Raw genomic sequence first — 8294 nt, 5'->3', positions numbered from 1 at the left:
AAAAATAAACTAATAAAGTAATAAAGTACATTTTACTCCATTTATATTTTCATGGGCAGAGGCGACCACGGGAGAAAGCCTAAAAACTCGAATCTTTGAAGGAGCCAGAGAAGTGAGAGAATGAGCAATTGAAACATAGTATGAGTAGATGAAACTCTGAAAATGAGAGGTTAGAGGGGACTCATAGGAAGTGGGTGAGCGACGATTCGATGAAGGACTAAAGGCGAAGGCGAGACTCGAGAATAAGAGACTAAGTGGGATCGTGAGAGCCTAAGTGGGGATCGTGAGAGCCTAAGTGGGGATCGGAGGGGATCATGAGAAGGCATAGAGCTAGAGTCGGAGTCACGGTCCCACGAAAATGCAGAGAGTCGGAGACATAGTAGTTGACAGGGTTAGAGGCCGGGAGTGATAGGTGGATAGGTGGAGACAAGAGACCAGAGAATGCGAGACGCTGTGATAAGGGTGTAAACAAATCGAATCGAGTCAAATATCTTCCTATTCGATTCAAATTTGATTATATTGAGAACTATTCATATTCATATTCGTTAAATATTCGAATCTCAAATTTTATTCTTATTCGATTCGACTACATTATTCGAATATATTCGATTAAACTCGAATATTCGAATTCAAAATGCCTAACTTGATTTATTTAAGTTTTAATATAGAACAAAATAAATTTTATATATATATATATATATATATATATATATATATATATATATATATATATATATAATTGCACTCAGGTGCGAATGAAGTACCCAGGAAGGAATATACGAACCAATCAGCGCGCGACACGTGTCCAGATCTAATGGATTAAAAAAAATGCGGTGGCATTTTTGTAAATAATTGAACATCGAAGTGCAAGTAAAATGTGTTATAGGTGCAAGTAAAATTTACACTGAGCATCAATACGAAGTGCACCTATAGTTATAAGTAGTTGCATCTATAGTTATAAGTAGTTGCACCTATAGGTTTAAGTAGTTGCACCTATAGTTATAAGTAGGTGCACCCAGGTGAATGAATGGTTGCGGGAAGTGAATGTTAACAAGACAAAATTACATGCACTTATAGGTGAAAGTAGGTGCACCTATAGTTATAAGTAGTTGCACCTATTGTTATAAGTAGGTGCACCCAGGTGAATGAATGGGTGCGGGAAGTGAATGTTAACAAGACAAAATTGCATGCACTTATAGGTGAAAGTAGGTGCACCTATAGTTATAAGTACTTGCATCTATAGTTATAAGTACTTGCACCTATAGTTATAACTAGGTGCACCTAGGTGAATGAATGGTTGCGGGAAGTGAATGTTAACAAGGCAAAAATACATGCACTTATAGGTGAAAGTAGGGGTGAGCAAACGGTCGGTCGGTTACATAACCGACCGAAAAACCGAAAAACCGACTAGAATTTTTAACCTTCATAACCGACCGAAACCGACCGAAGTATATGGTCTAGCCGACCGAAAAACCGACCGTCGGTTTCGGTCGATTACCGAATAACCGAAAGATTAACAAGGACCAAAAATGGTGAAGATGAATATATGCAGATACAAATACATGAAGATACAGATAGAGATACTGAGATACATATACAAATACATCTTCAAATACAAGTACAAAAAACAAAAATTGAACGAAAGATTTCTTGTCCCCATGATTTCTCAGTCCATTCATAGATGAAGAGTAAGATACATATATAAATAGAAATACATGGAGATGGTGAAGGCGGTGAGAGATCGGAGTATAGCCGAGGATGCCAAGGCAGAGAGTGTGAGGGGCAGAGGGCAGTCCGGGCGAAGGGCGAGAGGCACAGCGGAGGAAGGCGGTGAGAGACCGGATATTTGGAGACGATGGATAAACGTTGACCGTTGTGCGTCGTCTGTGGTCAGTGGCTGCGGAATGGTTGAATGGAGAAGCAAAGGCAGAATCGCTGATCATGTTTAGGGAATTAAGGGTTTGTGTGGACATGGGCAATGGGCTAATAGATTATTAGATATTTGGGTGGACATGGGCCATGGGCTATATAGCTATTAGACATGGGCAGACTGAATTACTAAAACACCAATTACACTATATATATATATATATATATATATATATATATATATATATATATATATATATATATAAGTCGGTTATCGGTCACCGACCGATAACCGACACACCAAAACCGTAAAATAACCGAAACACCGAAAAATTGAAATTTTTTTTGTAGCAATAACCGAAACCGACCGATAACCGACTTTTTCGATCGGTTCGGTTATCGGGCGGTTAACCGATATTTTGCTCACCCCTAGGTGAAAGTAGGTGCATTTGTAAGTGATTTTACTTGCACTTCGATGTTCAATTATTTACGAAAATGCCACCGCGTTTTTTTAATCTATTAGATCTGGGCACGTGTCGCGCGCTGATTTGTTCGCATATAATCGAACATATAATCTGATTCGTATTCGAAAAAATTTGAATCAAAATATGTATTCGAATTCGGATTCGTATTCGATTTATTCGAATTCAAATCATTGTATATGAATTTGAAGCACGAATCAAATTTAAAGTATTTGATTTGTTTACACCCCTAGTTGTGAGTAGCTGAGAGGGTGATTAGGTGAGAGACAATGAGAGTGAGAGGTGAGAACTGAGAGGGGTGAGCGGTGCAAATGAGGACTAACCCCTTAACATAAGTTTCTACGCCTAGGTAAATTTGGGTTTTGGGTTGGATTCAAATTATATGCCACGGACCTGAAACATGATAAGTGCCAAAGATGTCATATTTTATGGGGTGTTTTGAAGGCATTTTGTGCATTAATTGTGTCTTTTTTAGCTCGTTATGCGGTTATAATGGTTTAATTTGCTTAAAAGTGAAAATAAGGACTAATTGTGACTGCATTTGTCAAGGTCATTCTAGTCATTCGACTGCTACAAATGAAGAAGAACCCAAGATAGAAAGCAGTACGCTCGTACTTCAGTTATACATGCCTAGGCAGAATGTTATATGGCAAGTAGTATGCTCCTATAAATGAGAGAATTGCAAAGGCAAAAAGTTACACGTGATCAAGTATGCCCGTACGCACACATCCAGAAAGCATACGCATGAAGGACTGGCCAAAGCAATCTGCAAACAAATGTGCATACGCGTGTACTTTAATTCGTACTCAGCTCTGAATTTTTCTACAATAAATTGAGAAGTTGAAGGAGTGTTAGAGAGACTTTTATCACTTTTTTCAATTTAGAACTTTGTACTTAGAATTGTATAGAGAGAATCCCTCTAGAGTTTCTAGGACTTAAATTGACAACTTGATCCATGGACATTAGGTGGAATTCAATCTCAATTGTTGGAGGGCTACTTGGATTCCATTGAAGATTGCACCCAAGCTAAGTTTGTCCATATTAGGACTCTATCTATGTATTTGAGTCTACTTATGATTCCCAGTCTTAGTCTCCCTAAGTCTCCCAATCCTAGTCTCCCTAAGTCTCCCAAGTCTCTTCTTGTATATATACCTAGGTCTTATACTCTTGTCATTCATTACTGTTAATACAATTTATTATAATTCTCATCTGGTATCAGCTAGCTAGGGTTTCTATCCAATGATCGACGGATCTATCAATTCCTCTGAACGAACCGTTTCTGATACCCCTCTCTCATCGGTTACTTCAACCATAACCACCCTCTCCACGGCTCATCACTTCATCAACGTCAAATTGACTCATCGGAACTTCTTATTTTGGAGGGCTCAAGTCGTTCCTTTTCTCAACGGACAAGATTTAATGGGTTTCATCGACGGATCCAATCCTTGCCCGCCGGCCACGATCTCATCCGGCGAAGAGGGAGCGCTGCCTCTGCCGAATCCTGCTTATCATCCATGGGTTCGTCAAGATCAGGCACTTCTCTCTATGCTCATGTCATCGTTGTCTGATGAAGTTATGTCCTTGGCTATCGGACATCACACCAGTCGTGCAGTGTGGACTGCCGTTACCTCTGCACTTGCCTTTCGTCTCGGTCTCGCTCGTTGAACCTTCTCAGGCAACTTCAAACGTTGAAACACAGTGATGCTTCCGTCGCTGATTATATCGGCCGGGCACAGGTTCTCATTGAGGATCCAACTCTCGCCGGCTGGCACCTTCTGCTTGAAGAACAAAACCTTTACGTATTTCGCGGTTTGCGGCCTGAATTTCAGGGTCTTGTATCTTCTCTCAATGTCCGAGGAACACCGGTGACCCTTCATGAACTCTGGGACCTCCTCAGTGCCGAGGAGTTCGTCGCCGGCAGTGGTGGACCGTCGCCGACAGCTTTTTCCGTCCAGAAATTCGGGCAGTCTCATGGAGGTAGTGGCGGCCGTCACGGGAACGGCGGTGGTCGTGGTCGTGGTTGTAAGAACGATAATCGCCAACCGAAGTGTCAACTTTGTGGAAACTTCGGGCACACGGCACATACGTGTTACAAACGGTATGAAAAGGATCCACAGGCTAATATGGTTTATCAGGGAGCTCCTCCAGATTCTTCACCGGACTCTCATACTTGGTTCTCAGACACGGGTGGAACAAATCATGCGACTCCGGATCGGCACTCTCTATCTCGGACGAATATAATGGTAATGACACACTCCGTGTCGGTGATGGTACAGGACATCAACACCAAGGAGATTCTTCTTTTGTCTGGCATGATCGTTTGGGCCATCCACACCATCGTGTCCTTAGTCGTGTTCTTCCCTTTTGTTCAGTTAGTGGGTCTAATAGTGCTATTCGTTGTAGTTCTAGTCTATGTAATGCGTGTCAAATAGGGTAAATCTGCTCGTTAGCAGGTCCTAGGTTTTCTTTTCTTAGAGACATGCTACAGGTCACATCTGTACTCTGTGCTTGAGGGGGAGTATTAGGACTCTATCTATGTATTTGAGTCTACTTATGATTCCCAATCCTAGTCTTCCAAAGTCTCCCAATCCTAGTCTCCCTAAGTCTCTTCTTTTATATATACCTAGGTCTTATACTCTTGTCATTCATTACTGTTAATACAATTTATTACAGTTCTCATCGTTCATTTCAATTGCAATTTACTTTCCTTTTATTGCTTCCGTAATGTGCTTTAATGCTAGCTATGCATATGTGACAATGTGTGGCTAGATCCTTAGGGAATTGGATTAGGTTTACTTGTGAGGATGCATGAATGATTTGAATTGCAATTAGGAAGTAATGTGATGTATTGATTAATAGGAATCATTCTTGGAAGTGAAATTTGTATAGACTCTTGTATGATGACGGCCACATTATACATTAAGTCTAGTAGGTATGTAGTTACCAAGAGATGGGACTACACTATAGCCTACTCCACTTGCAATTCCCACCTTATGTCAAGAGGCAGAACCTGAAAAAATATGTGGACACAAGGTGTTTGATAAAATGACTCAAGTAGTTAGAGTTGCTACAATAGTAGGGTTATACTACTTGATTGGCTAAGGAGACCATGTGTTATGGCATTGGCAATGGGGTAACATCTTCCAAGGGTCATGATATTAATGCATTGCGCTACTGATTTGGCGCAAAATTTAGGGTGTTGGCTTTTACGGTAAAATTTCAACCTTTTATTGTTATTATTATAAAGTATAAAAAAAAATATAATTGTTTATTAATTAATGACCGATGATTTAATTTAGCGAGACAAACACGTGGAGTAGAAGACAACAGAAGCAGGGTGTTATGTTGTACTTTGGGCAATTGTGTACACTCATGCACAACATCATGTGCACCATTAAATGACACTGGAATTGTGCGCACACTTTGATATTGCATTGTGCACACGTTACACATTATACACCACCACCACCGGCAAGGAAAATAAGGATGAAAAGTCCTTGTTGATTCAAATACATGAGTAGTGCACAAACACATTAGTAGATGCAAACCACACAATAAAAAATAAAAAAAATAATAAAAAAAATAAAAATAAAAACACACACACACACACACGAATGTGTAGTATAGTGCACATACCCCAAATGCTACACTTATACATTGTACTATGCACACTTTAATATTGCATTGTGCACAATTTACATTGAAATGCACACATACACATCATGCACCACCACTATCACCAAAGAAAACAAGGATTGAAACTCCAGTAAGACACATTCTGCCCACCGCCCACCCCATCCCACCTCAGCCACTCCACAATAAGTTAATAAAAAATTAACGTAATAATAAAATATAAAGTAATTATCTAAAAATAATAATATAACAATATAGTAAATAATTTTTATAAGAGAATGTAACCTCACTCATTGCTATTTTTATTAAGAGAAAGGATACTTTAATGCGTGAAGAGCATGTAATGATATGATGATGCATTAAATTCACATTAAATGGTGCATTAAATGCATCACTGGATACTTTTAGTGTGTATAAATAACATTTTTTCATTATTAAATACTAGTAAAATCCAACAGAATATAACATGATGTACTCCAAGGCGTAAACTGAAACTTATTTGATAAGTTAAAGTGATATATTGTAACAATAAAATGTTAGGAACTAAAATAACTAACAATGAAAATTGGGAAATTAGAAACACAATTAACACAAATTTGAATTTCGCCTAGACAATTATTCTAGAAAAATAAAATCCATCTAAATTAGAAAATCTCATTTCAAACTACATTTTAAGAACATCATCAAAATTTATAAATTACACTTATTCTTACCATTTTCATTTTTAAAATTGTCACATTAAGAAGTGAGCAATATATAGTTATTCACTTATTCTAGTAGTAAAGTTATCAAAAAAAAAATTTCAATATAAAGTGTTTTGAAAATCTTATTTACTAAATATATAATACTTTGCTAGGTTAGCAAGTATATTGAGTTCTTGCTAGAAAGAGGGTTTGAAACTCTGACCTTGTGGTTAACAGCCACATGCTCTAACCAACTGCACTATTCTAACTATTCATTATATTATATTGTTTTTTCGTATTCAAAATCATATTTATCTAGATAATAAAATTAAAAATTAAATTATAAAAAATTCTAATATTTGAAAGTGTACATTTATTTTATTATAATATTAGTCGAAAAGTATCACTCAATTAATTGAATAATATATGACTCGTTTGTTGCAATTATCTTTAAAAAAGCAATATATAATATGATTTACGTAATTATATTAGTACTAAAATAAATATGAGAAAAAAGGAGAAATACTTTAATTCTAATTATTTTAAAAATAAATCCAACGACTCATAATAATTATTAAACAATAATACTAATATATGTGCAATTATATTTTTATACCTTAAGTATATTCCTTTTAACCATATTATCTTTACTTTTTTCTTCTTCCTCCATATATGAATGGATTAATTGTAATTATTATAAAAAAAAAAAAAAAAAAAAGCCAATGACCCATGTTTAATTATAATTATACTAATAATCGTGTAATTATTAGCTTAATTATTATTATTATTATTATTATTATTATATATATATATATATATATATATATATATATATATATAACTAAGGTATAATATTTTTATAAATTTTATAATCAAATAAATGTACACTTTCAAATATTAGAATTATAATTTTATATTTAATTTTATTATCTAAATATATATTTTTTTAAAAAAATTATACATGCATCGCACGGGTAATTTACTAGTTCTAGTTAAAAATTTGAATATTTTTCAATACGCAATACATTTTTTTATATATAGTTAATAGTTAAATAAAACTATTATGTCTAAGATGCAACGTTGAGCCTCATACAAGAAACCCAAATTAAAAATGAAAAATGGGATTAGAACAAATGCATTAATCCTATATAAATCTATACTCTATACTATATATAAAAACAAAATCCTGAAATTTTAACTTCCCGCCCAATTCCTAAAAATCTCTCTTCCCAATAAACTATATTGATTTCTACTTTCCCATTCGTACAATAATTCTGGGTAAAAATTCTATTCTAAAATTATAAAATAGTGTAATACAATTCCCTTTGCACATCTAATATATCTATACTATATATTAATACAAAATCCTAAAATTTTAACTTCCCGCACAATTCTTAAAAAATCTCTCTTCCCAATAAAATATATTAATTTCTACTTTCTCATTCGTACAATAATTCTGGGTAAAAATTCTATTCTAAAATTATAAAATAGTGTAATACAATTCCCTTTGCACATCTAATCTATCTATACTATATATAAAAATAAAGTCCTGTAATTTTAACTTCCCGCCCAATTCTTAAAAAATCTCTCTTCCCAATAAAATATATTGATTTCTACTTTACAACTC

The 8294-nt window shown here is 35.4% G+C and overlaps 1 non-coding gene across 1 annotated transcript; it reads right to left on the bottom strand.

Annotated features, from left to right (window-relative positions):
• Window positions 1–6862: 6862 nt before the first annotated feature.
• On the bottom strand, window positions 6863–6936 carry TRNAN-GUU. The gene has a single exon. It is a non-coding gene; the product is annotated as a tRNA-Asn (tRNA).
• Between the last annotated feature and the right edge of the window lie 1358 nt (window positions 6937–8294).

Source organism: Ipomoea nil, unplaced genomic scaffold, assembly GCF_001879475.1.
Source record: "Ipomoea nil cultivar Tokyo-kokei standard unplaced genomic scaffold, Asagao_1.1 scaffold3105, whole genome shotgun sequence".
Classification (NCBI taxonomy): domain Eukaryota; kingdom Viridiplantae; phylum Streptophyta; class Magnoliopsida; order Solanales; family Convolvulaceae; genus Ipomoea; species Ipomoea nil.
The sequence above is the reverse complement of the archived record's forward strand: the minus strand, read 5'-3'. Positions and strand labels throughout refer to the sequence as shown.